This window comes from Anguilla rostrata, chromosome 13 (genome assembly GCF_018555375.3).
Source record: "Anguilla rostrata isolate EN2019 chromosome 13, ASM1855537v3, whole genome shotgun sequence".
NCBI classification, from domain to species: domain Eukaryota; kingdom Metazoa; phylum Chordata; class Actinopteri; order Anguilliformes; family Anguillidae; genus Anguilla; species Anguilla rostrata.
In genome coordinates, this window is record NC_057945.1 from 24,033,068 (window position 1) to 24,045,601 (window position 12,534).

The 12,534-nt window shown below is 39.0% G+C and overlaps 1 non-coding gene across 1 annotated transcript; it reads left to right on the top strand.

Annotated features, from left to right (window-relative positions):
• Positions 1 to 5,359: 5,359 nt before the first annotated feature.
• Positions 5,360 to 5,432, top strand: trnaf-gaa (transfer RNA phenylalanine (anticodon GAA)). Its single transcript has one exon. It is a non-coding gene; the product is annotated as a tRNA-Phe (tRNA).
• Positions 5,433 to 12,534: the final 7,102 nt, after the last annotated feature.

A 12,534-nucleotide genomic window follows, 5' to 3' on the forward strand; every position in this document is an offset into this window, starting at 1 on the left:
TACACAGGCTTGACAGATGGGCACACACTCAAGCAGTCATACAGTCTGTTTACACAGTACTGAATAATTACACTTAAGATACTCGCACACATGCTGGAATAATGATTCTAAATGACTGTCCATTTAATTAATAATAATAATGGCAATCCTCTGTATGCCTACTGATATCCTCCTACGCAGATTCTAATAAAAAGACGAACAATGTTACACGCTACAAATGAGCAACCCAATTCTAAGTGAGAGTTTGCAATAGATTACTCATGCCTTAATTCAGTTCCAAGTTTCTAGGAGCGGTTACAGTATTCTGGTAATAAAACTGAAGGTGTACACGTGCAGTATGAATTTTGTTGAGCTTTTTGTTGGTGTATTTTCAGGCGTGTGAGACTCTGTGCTTGTTGAGCAATGTGTGTGTAGGAGACTAGGTATTTCCAGGTGTGTGTGGATATGTGTATTTATTGAGCATGTGCATGTAACAGAGAGTGTATCTGTGGGTGTGTTTTTTCAGGTCAGAGTGTTTGGCTGTGCAAGGTTTTTATGCGCTTGCAGGACAGGGGTTCCCTCATATGAGGAGAAAGGCATGAGGCTGTTTTTAGTTTTTAAAAATACTTTTAATACTAAAAGATTAAAACATAAATCAGTCATGTTGAATAAGGTTGATTATGTGCTGATACATTTTACAGCCTAAGAGGTTTGGATATTCTTTCATATAAACTCTCCGTAATATATTGGCAAGACTTTGCTACTTTGATTTGAGCTAGTATTTTAAAAGGCTTTCTGACTGTGGTGGTTTGCATTTGATAAACAGGCTTACTTCTGCTTGACTCATCTGGGCTGTGGGCCAACCTGTTGTTGTTGTATGTGGGGTTGGCTAACACTGTCACTTGGGGTCAGTTTGCTGTGGAAATGAATCCAGCTTGCCTGAGGCATAACAGAGCTACAGCTAAGGAGTGAGGGCTTCAGAAGAAATGCAGCTTATGTATGTCTAACTTGTCATATATAATGCACACACACATACAGTATATGCACACAAACACCGCATGCACTCATACACATTCTTGCACACACACGTTTGCATGCATGTACACACACACACACACACACGCACACACACACACTATATACTGCTCCATAACTCAGTATGTATGTACTGAGCTATGGTGCAGTACATATGTACCTTAATATACATCCAGAACAACTCTTCAAAGTGTCCATCATTGATCATTTCCGAAACGATCCATAATTAATTCAGCAGATCAATTTTCTACCTGGGGGTTTCTATAATTGGTGCAACAAACCAAAGCAAAAAATCTAAAACCTTTTTTTATTTTTAACCTCTTCAAGGTTTCTTATAGCAGATTAGTAAAGATTAGTAAACAATTATTGTGAATGTTGTAATACACAGTTAAAATTATTTGTGTTTTATGACGCAAATGAAATGAGAAAAACATGCACAACTTGTCATGTCATATGGTTGCATCTTGCATTCCTTGTGGAAACATGTTTACACGGGACAAATCAGTGATTTGGCGCTATATTAGGCATGAAGCCCAGGTGTGTGATGATGCTGTCAGAGTCACTCTTCCCATTCCTCTTCTCAGTGAGTGGAGTCCCAGCTCCCTCTGTTTCTGCAGTGCACGCAATGAAATGCACTCAACTGTGAGACCATTTAAATTTTTTACCTACAGGAGAGAGAGAGAGAGAGAGTGCGTATGTCTGTGTATGTATACATATGTGTGCCAGGGTTAGTGTGTCTGTGTACACATGTGAATGCATGCGTGTATTTCTACGTCTATATGTGCATGTGTGTTTGTGTTTCCATTCAGGATGCCATTGTTAAACAGGATAGTCAGACCCAACCTGAGTATTTGTGTGCAACCCATTAGGACTTCTGACCAGCCTATTATACAGAGTCCGAGGATGTACACTTCCAACCCTGCTGGGCACCTGCTGTACATCTGTACTTTGCACTCCCCTTGTGCTCTTAATCACCTTGAACATAAGTACATTAAATTAGCCATTAGAAATTCATTATTATTTTATATACTGTGTATATACAATAAACATTATGAAATGTTTCTGGGATTTGTTTACCCTTATGATGTACTATATGATAGACACAACCACTGATATCTGTAAAATGCATGGCATGTGTTACAAAATATATCAGTTGGTACCAGTTTTATACGTGCAATCTTTTGCATATATTGTAGAACATATTTTACAAAACATTCTACAGTATATTCATATTTTACACATGGGAGATTGGCAATGATTGATATATTTTCTAATATGTCCGGTGTATTTTTGCTCGTAATTTAGCCCATTTCATTTTATTGTAAGGGGAGGCCTTGTCCTAACACATGTAAAGATGGCGATGAGAAAGCATTTGTAAAAACCTGCTGGACTGGGTGTTCCTACCCTATAGACTCCAACCCTTCTGTTTACGCATGCCAGCCTTCCCGTACTCCTGTTACTACGAAAGGTCTCATCTGCCCAAGGATTTCCAGAAAGCACCGTCTGACATGGCTCACCATTACGCTGATGGAATAAAACTGTCTGTGTTCAAGAGTTGCTTGAATAGACCATGTTATTGTGGATTCGAGTTTGAGGAAAGAGAATGACCTTGACCTTCACTTAGCAGAACAGAACTCTAGCCTGTATTCTGGGCGTAAGTGGTATTCATGCACACGTCTGATGTATGTGTTGATATCTATGTTGCACTTCTGTTTACGTGTGTGAATACCAACACATGGTTATTACTGTATACAATTTATATTGTGTAACTTTACTGTATTTATAGAGGAGACACAGTCTGTATTCAGTCTGTATTATTAAATTTGTCAATTTCAGTCAGTGTCCTACACAAGTGTTCAACTCTTTCCCTTGCAGAGTCCCAGAAATACATCACCGTAATATGTCACCATGTGCTCTTCTTTAACTGTGTTAGACAGACAGGGCAGACATTAGCATCCACAACAGGCAGATGGCGCTGTTGTGTAGCACCAAAAGTCTGTCTGGACAAGTGTTTTAGTCTTGTACTGAGACTTAGAATCTTTTCTTCTCTCAACTAGCAAATATTTGCTTGTTTTAAGTTACTTTTTGCTTGACAATTTGTCTTACCCCATTGGCAAGAACTGAAATGAGTAAAACTGTCTCACCTCATTGGCAATCGTTTTGTCTTATTTTGTAAAAACGTATTTGAAATAAGATTTTAAGTCTAAATATAAGACTAAAATACTTATTTAAAATGGACTTATTTTCTGTTTTTTAGCTATTATTGCAGTGCGGTTATTTGGAGTTAAAAAGCTGTACTGTTCTGTGGGTTTCTCTCCCACGAGAATAAAAGGGCTGCAGCAGCAGTACAGGGCAGATAGGTCAGGTGTGTGGGCTGCAGCTAGGGGGATACAAGAGGGAGAGAGCAGCAGATTCTGTCTCACGTGTACACACACACACACACACAAATAAACAAATCATTCATGTATAGTCCATACTGTAGTTTTATACCCATGGATTCATATACCTTATTACAGTGATTGCAACACATGCAAAACTGTTCAGATATACAGAAATATTGCAATTGCAGTTTTATATGTGTACAAATCTTAATATACCCTCATATGCCACACAAACACGCATGCATACATGCTCCACACACATGAGAGAGTAGAACAACCTGTATGGCAGTTATGCTGACAACACTGCAGATTTGTCAGTCGAAGCCCAGTGACACCCCCAATGAAACAGCAGTGCATTCTGACTGGAGCTGGTACAGGGCTGCTCTCACTCATAAATAGCAGTATGTGCAGTGGAGCTCAGCTGTGCGAATGAGCATGCAAGCTAACGGGCGACGTCACCCCAAGAGCCAGAAGAAGAGCACACAGGTGGATCCCAGCGTTCCAGTCTCTCACTGCTCTACATTAAGCGGAAGGTGAGGCCTGCTGTTATGCTTTTATTCCCCTGAAACCCTGTCAGAGCTGTTACAATTATTAAAACACCCATCTTTCTTTTTCATTTGGACATGGTAAGGAACACCCGAGTGTTTCAATGGTGAGATTTTAAAAGCCAGTTTCCCCCGGTGCTTCTGCTTCAGGTTGAGCTCTGTCATTCTCCTGGCCATGCGATCCTTTCGTGAACTATGATCTGGCTTTGTGTGGCAAGAGTGAAGTACCTTTGGGCCCCCAGGCTGCCTCCCTAGGGGGCCCAACAACTCCTCAGACAGTCTGCTCTGTTAGATAGCTAAATTTAGCAACATGTCCCGGATTCTCTGTCCCCTGTGCTGTCTCCCTACCACTGTCTCATTGACAAATCCATCCACCTTACCCTTATCTCCAGTCTACCCTGGCCCCTCAAATATGATCCAGTCTACCCAATCACCAGAATCCTGTTTCACAGCTACATACTTACATGAGTGCAATGTCAGGCCTGCACTTGGTGGAAACAACATAGTAGCAGTGAAGATAAAAGCCAATGTGTTCGTAGTCCACAGGGGTCTCTCTTCTCTTTCCCTTCATTCCTGGCTCTGTTCACATTGTCTATCTGTTTCTGTCCCTCAATCTCTCTGCTCCTTTTCCTCATCTTTCCTTTACTCACAGGGGTAAAAGCCTACGTTAAAACTATGAAATGTTTTATTCAATCTATTAAAAACAAAAGTGTGTTTACATGTGTGTGCATAACTGAACGTGTGTGAATAACAGCTATCAGCTGAAGCATGATAAACCTGAGACAATTGTTTATAGCAATGAACTGGCAACAGTAAAAGGGACACTGGGATAAGGTTATGATTGCACTTGAGTAAAGCTCTCATTTTTCTCTCGAACACAAAAATCTTAATCACTGTAGTCTACACAGTAGGCTACAATGTGCCGGTGTGATTCTCTGAATGTCATTCCATCTTTTCTTCCTCCCTCCATTTGTTTTTTTACTTGCTCCTCTCATACCAATGGGAAGACATCTGCTTAGGCTATGGGAAGAGGAAAGTCACCTTGAGTGTGTATGTGTGTGTGTGCATGCGCGCATGTGCATATGTGCTAATATAGTAATCGCCCATACATTCAGCTAAACATATCTGCTGGCGATTTAGGCTGGAAACATACTTGAATATTCTGGCGTCCAAGCATCTGCCACGTCACTAGGCATGAAATGTATACTGCCCCCGCTGTTTACCCGGGTATCGCGTAGCGCTAATTTATGAGGACGTGCAACCCTCTGAATGACCGCAGGATGCCCATGCCAGTAATCACGCGTACGTAATTTAAATTAAGTTAAACCATTGCGCGACGAAGGTTTACCAGTTACGGGGTAGGTATCTTTACGCATGTCGTTAAAAACACCACAATAATTAATAAAAGGCGATTAACGGGCCGAAATAGCTCAGTTGGGAGAGCGTTAGACTGAAGATCTAAAGGTCCCTGGTTCGATCCCGGGTTTCGGCAGATAAAGGGTCATTTTGCCCGGAAGGCAAACCTGGATTGATTCGCCACGAAAATTGTGAACTCCCGAATGAAAGAAGCGGGGCACACAAAACATCAGACACCGCCAAACTTGTTGGTTGTTTTTAAAAAAAATGTATTTATTTCATTTTTTCAAAACCAAAACAAGTTTTCCTGTGGTTGTTCAATTTATCTCTGCCGAAAGAAAACTATTACATTACATTACACCTCTTATCCAGAGCAAGTTGCATTGTAGGAGAATATGAAATAGAGAGCCGGTTTCACCAACACAGATTAAGTTCAGTCCTGGACTAAATGAGTTTTGTATGGAGAATCTTCATTCAAAATTCTATTTAGTCTAGAACAGACTGCTGGTTTTCATTCTTTCCCTCTAACCAGGGACTGTTTTAGACCTGGGACACCAGGTGAGTGGGATCTTTGGCCAATTAATCAATCAATTAACTATAAACTAGAAATAAAACCAGCACTATTATTGGCGTTGAGGGAGAGATATTTCAGTGCATGGGGCAGAATTGTGCAATTCTATTCCTGGAGGGCTGGATGCAGATTTTTATTTCCACCAATTCCCTAGCTCAATTAGCTAATAGACTCTACAGGCCAAGAACATTTTACTTAGACCACAGTAAAACCCTTCATTCTGGTGCATATGAACAGAATCAGGTGTCAGTCATGATCTTGACAGTAAAACGTAGCTAAAATGTCCAATCGGACATGATTTAGCTAATTAAGTAATTAAAAACAGAGCTTGGCTTGAAATCCAAAAACAGATACATTCCTTCTTGCTTACACCTACTCAGGGGTACAAAAATTAAGCGATCCAGTTTGTCAGATGCATGTAACAACTGGCTGTTGCAGTGAGTGTCTAGCACATGGCAGAGCTATACAATTTTCACAAGGGGGCACTGTGAGTGCATTTTTGAAACAAATGTGTGGCTGGCTTACATAAAGCAGAACAGTGCAGTTCTCTCATCAAATCAATATCTATTTTGTGAGTCCGGCATAAAACCTAATTGTCTCACAGAGGCAACTGATTTTAATGTAGTTGTTCATTTTATTGTTTAATCCCCAAAATGCCCAAAATATGACATATGGCACCTGTGCATCCACCTCACCCCATCTGAAGAACTGATGCAAGCTTCAAACTGATGCTTGAAAGAGCAAGGGTGTTCCAATTGCCTTATACAAGTTTCTTTGATTCCTTATGTCCTTTCCTTGCCTCCTTTCCTTGATTCCTTCCTTTCCAAATCAGTAAAATATGTCCTTGTCCCGAACATTGTGGAGCTCGCTATATACATTTTATAATAAATGTAAAATAGTAAATAGTAATAATAATGTCTCATCAGGTGCATTTTTAGGCCCCTATCTGACCTGCCTATGTGGCCTGGGCATTAATCTGGCCCTGGCTGTGGTTGTTGTTTTCCAATTTGGTTAAGAAAGTATCTGAGAACACATTCATTTATTTCATTCCTGGCACTGAGTTGTGACTGCACTTTGGTCCAGGGAAACAGATGCACATTTGGCCCAACTTTGGCTTCGCAGGACTGTGGCGGAAGAACTGGACACCAGCTGGCCCATAGTAAAGTTCTGGCTGATGTGGTCCTCTCACCAGGTTGTGTTGTTGAGGTAGAACTCTGTCACAAAAAGGAAGGTCCTGGCAAACAGTGAGACTGGTGGGGGATTTGCGTCACCCCATTGAGACTGTGGAAAATGGCTACCTTTCCACAGCAAAGGGGTAAGCAGTGCAGGATGTCCTATAGACACTCAGTGAAAGGAGTGTGACGGTTTGAGAATGAAAATTGATCTGAGTACACATTATGTGCAGTGCTTCTGCTGACTGGCTGTTTTCTTAGAAAAGGTGCTGCAAGACAGAGAGAAAAAAGGGAAGGAGAACTGGAACATTGGCTTAATATGCTTTTTTTATCAAGGTGAACCCTTAGCATACTGAAATACGACTATACAAGACAAGATATTTATCTTGTCATTTATTCATATTGTTAATTATTTAGGTATGAACATAAAATGTATACAATTAATGGTTTTACTGTGTTGTTCTGTCAAAACTTTACCTACTTTTACAATATTTCATGGTTTGTAATAAATACAATAAGGCTTATTGAATTCAATTTAACTGAAGAAATGAAAAGAAAGTTGATCTGATCCAGAACAATCCATGCCTTTCATGGAATTGCCAATAATCATATTTTCTATAGTGTGTGTGTGTGTGTGTGTGTGTGTGCGCGTGCATGTGTGTGTGCATGCGTGGGTATGCATGGGCATGTGCATGTGCATTTATGTTTCAACAGGAATTTTGTGGAAACGCAGCTAAAACATAACAGCATATTTGTTTTAACTGCCTTTTGGCCTTTTTCAGCTTCTAATGGTGGAACATTGTTATTCAGATTCAAATAAACTATAGACTTCACTATATATTGTATTACCAAATTTGAATGAGTAAAAAACAGTAATATAATAAAAATGACTGAATAGTAGCATGAAAGGCAACAGCAATACGAGCACAAGCAATGATCCAAATGATAGCAAATGGTTGTAAATAAATAGGTTTAAATAATAATGTTGATAAATTAACAGATTAGTATTTTATTGTGTTTAGGGAAATACAGTGAATTGTCATTAATAGAATATGCCCAGATAGTGCAAGCCGCAATGTATTGGACAGCCACTGGTCCCACTTGTGTAAAAGTTTTTCTTGGTTAAAATGTTCAATGTTAACATTATTATTTTAGGAATGCTACTCACACTTATGGGCCAGATTTACTGGTGAATCAGAGACACTGTGTGTATTAGGTGCAACTTCTTTCCTAGGATAGGATTGTTAATTCCTTGAATCCCTTAATGTTTATAGGTCTCGTTGTTCTGTACACTTCCCAGAAGCAGGGAAAATTCTGAATTTGCCAGTGATGCAGATAATTGATTCAATTAAGGACTTGGGTGGCATAAGTTCCAGGAGGAACTGGATTTCAGGAACAATGACTCCACAGTCAATTTCAGTCTGCTCTAATTAGTTTGAATTCAATTTTGTTCAGGCCAAATGACCTTCCCCCCCAACAGGACCTTAAAGTTGGCATCTTAAAATACTCTTGCGTAACTTGAGACCAACTGTGACTTTACACACCCATAATAAATGAATCTGTCCAAGAACACTAACCTGGATGGCCACCCACAGGAAGGGTCTGAGGGAGAAAAAAGGGAGGAGAGAGAGAGAGCAAGAGAATTAGCAATGGGTTTGTAACCATGGCAACAATGCAAGGTTAGTGTTCTCACCTTGCACCAAGAAGAGCCATTGTTGATTTCCAACATAAAGTACTGTACCAGACACTGCATGCAACCGCCTGCACTTGGTGATATAGAGGCATTTACTACAGGATCCAGAACTTCTTCATGCTATTCTTCACTTACCATTACAGTTGTTCTTATTGCTCCTGTGACGCATACACCATGTAAATGAAAGAAATGACTGTACTGCTCTGGACCCCATTGATTTAGAATAACATTGGAGAGAATGTCCCTGTTCACCCCTGCTGTTTCCCCTGTTTCCTTCCTGATGCAGCTGCTGCTTTCTTCACCATTGTGCTTCATATCACTCTTTATAATTAGATTTGCTGCTTTCAGCACAGCACTTAATTTCTTCTTCAGCCGTGGAGTGAGTCAGCAGTCTCCCCACAGTCTTCATCGCAGTGTTCCAGATGCACTCCATACACAAATGCACACACATGCATGCATAAGCACGTATTAAGACAAACACACACAAACAAAAAAGCTCACACATAACCATACAACTGCCACAGATTCTTCTTTCCCCTCTTTTGTGTTCTTATCTCCCCTCGTCTTGGATAATTAAAATTACAGCCTGTACAGTATTGATTATCATCACTGCCAAGTGTGAAAAAATGTAATTTATTCTTCTTAGACTAATTTTTTAAAAATCTTCCCCTCTCAGATGCACATTGGAGCTGAAGCTGAGCGAACAGAATGTGAATAATTCTCATTGCATGTGAGGTACGCAGGGTGCCATTGTGTGCCTGCCAGCTGAATAGAGCTAGTCCACACACAGCCTGTGGGCTTGTCCATTAGGCCTATTCATTTTTCATTACAACTGCCACATTTGAAACCCTTTTCTGACCTGTGAAGCATTCTATATCATTTCTTAAACTGCAATGCAAGTATAAATAACCTGCACTAACATGGTTTCATAAGACTGCTACATTTCATTGAATTCTAATTCCAGTGAGCTGAACATGTCAAACAGGGCAACACAGAATTCTCACAAGGCACAATGGGGCAAAAGAGAATTGTGCATTTCATACAAATCACTGGTTCTGACATTACCATTATCACAACTTACTCATTTTTATTTTAAAACTGAACTAACAGGCTAGTTTAAAAAATGTAGTTCCTTAATTTAAAACAGGAAATAAATGGCAGAAGATATTTTGCAAACTCACCAAGTCTAAACAGGATGTGAACTTCAAGAATGAAAGGGTGAAAATGAAGTCACAAAGGCACATTTCAGAACACTGAAACAAGCAAAAGCAACCTCTTTTACCTTAGTTGTGCTGCTAGCAACTCTTCATTCAAATAACAACTGGGAGAGGGGAAGATGAGGGGGAAATGAAAGAAAGAATGAGATGACTGAACAGGTGAGCTGGGTAAAGCAGGATGACTGTGACTTTGATGGAAACACAGACGTGAAAGTTCTCAGACCCACAGCCTACTGTAGTTGGAAGGTGTAAATCAGCATTCATGTTTGTGTTAGAGGCAATTTTTTTCCCTGAAGTGCCCCTCCCTTTAAATTTTTTCCAATTAAATTTTTGTTTGCTTTGTTCGCATGACAAAAGTATACAGTAAAATCTTTAGCGTAAAATCAATCCTAATTCAATAACTCTAATAGACCCCATTGTCTGTATTGTTCTTATTGGACAATAGAGCTGTCTTAAGTAATCATTTTGTATGTTGGTTTTGGAAAGCATACATATGGTAGAGAACAACACACCCCAATTTCCTAAAAAAAAAAAAAAGAATAAAAGGGAGAGGTAAATGTAACTAATAATTTACATGGGTAGGAAATATTTCAGAGGCTGCAGAGAGGTCTAATATCATAGCAAGTTAATTTTTAGATGTTCAACAATGTTGTCCTGTCTAGAGGAAGACATTTGTTCTTTTGTCACAAATTTTAATCTCACATTTGTTTCATACAAACATTTATTTAATAATATTTCAGAATTTTCTTGCTACCCTATTACTGAATAAATTGCACTTGTCATTGTGACATACTGAATCAGTCCATTTAAGATGAAAACAAGCGCAAATATCTTGTTTATGTTTTTCAGTTTTATTGATAAGCTGACTGTCCATTCTTCATGAACCATAGCTGGCTACTAAATGACCTGTGACCTGTCAAGTACCAAGTATTATGTGACCTGTCAAGTACCAAGTATTCTGAAGATAATGGCCACCCAGTAGGCTACCTGATAGCAACTATCTTTTACCTGCATGACTGGTATTTTCATGTGCATTTATCGACCTCCTGTATTTTTGTAAACAGGCTTTTGTAAAACTGAGTATAGTTTGTTCTATAATTAATCATTTAATAAATGTGAAGAAAAACAACAGTATGTTCAGTTTTGAAGGCAAAAGAGTATGAACTTCCAACTACATAGCTTATTGTGTTTTAGCAATTTTTATCATCCAGAACATAAATTTTGCTTTGAATTTCCAAAGTGTGCATAAACGCTGTGACTATGGTGTCCTGTGGCAACACACAATGAAATTCACACTCTTCTTTGAGGATGGGTGAAAATAGGAAACTCTAATGCACTAGTGTATTATGTCAACATGCATTACAAAGCACAGGCTGTCAGTCAAAATACTGATTTGAAAGTAAAAGCAGCCCCATGGGCAATGCATCTTGTTTGCCGCCAGTAGTTTGCTTTTCACATCTATGCATAAATAACATTCTCAATTGTTTTCCTATTTTTGTGGTTACTGCAGACTAAAGGCTTAGTACCAAGTGTATTAAACTCATTTTCTGACTTTTAACAGTGCAGCAAGAAAAATTGATATTTCATCCAAACTACAAGTAATTCTTTAAGTATCTTTCCGTGTTTCTGCAGCAGGGTACATTTAGAGGCACAACTAAACCTCTGCAGAAAACAATCCACTCTGATACACAATGATAAAGTTATTGGAGCAAACACAAGGAACACATGAAAGTGAAGCTGGTGCATATTTGCACTTGAGCAACAGTTAGCCTAATGAAAACTAAATGTAGATAGTTACCCCATTTTACGCAACACACAATGCTGCCATCCTGTACCAGACAAGATAATAGCAACATGAGAAGGTCTGATGATGCTAAATTTTCATTAGCATCAGTCAATGTAAGTTCATAACATTGTTTTCAATATAGAGTATATCCTACAATATCTCAGACTTGGTCTTGTATTAATTTCCACCTATGCCCCCTTGTTTTACTGCTATTTTATATCATATTAATGTAAAACTTTATTTTAAAAAGTAAAGTCTGAAACCAGTCCAATCCCCTGTTTCTTAACATGAAATGATTAAGTGTTTCAATTCCTTTTATAATAGTATACCATGTGCTTTTTAAAGAAAGGTGCCATTAACTGGACATGGCAATGTAAATGTATTCTGAAATGATAAAATAATATTGATATATTCATTCCTCCTTGGACAATACATTGGGCAATATATTCTAGCATCCTTTTTGCTGTTTTATCACTACAGCAAAATTTCTAGAGCGATAGAGTATTTTTCAAGTTGTGTACATTTTTGCTTCCTGAGCTGGCCCTGAATACAGGCTAGACCATATGATCTTGACATTGCAAATTCAACTTATGCCATTAGTCCATTAAAACCAGGAGTTTTCAATAGAATATATTTGGCTTTGTCATATAAGGGGTGGGAAGGTTTTCCTCAAGTTCAGTACATGAACTCCACCAATGGTTCCCACAGTCTACCAGTTGTCGTCTGAGAGAGACATGCTTCTCATTTGATTAATGCAAGCTCTCCCGTAGAACTGAATGGTCACTGAGGCATTTGCCTG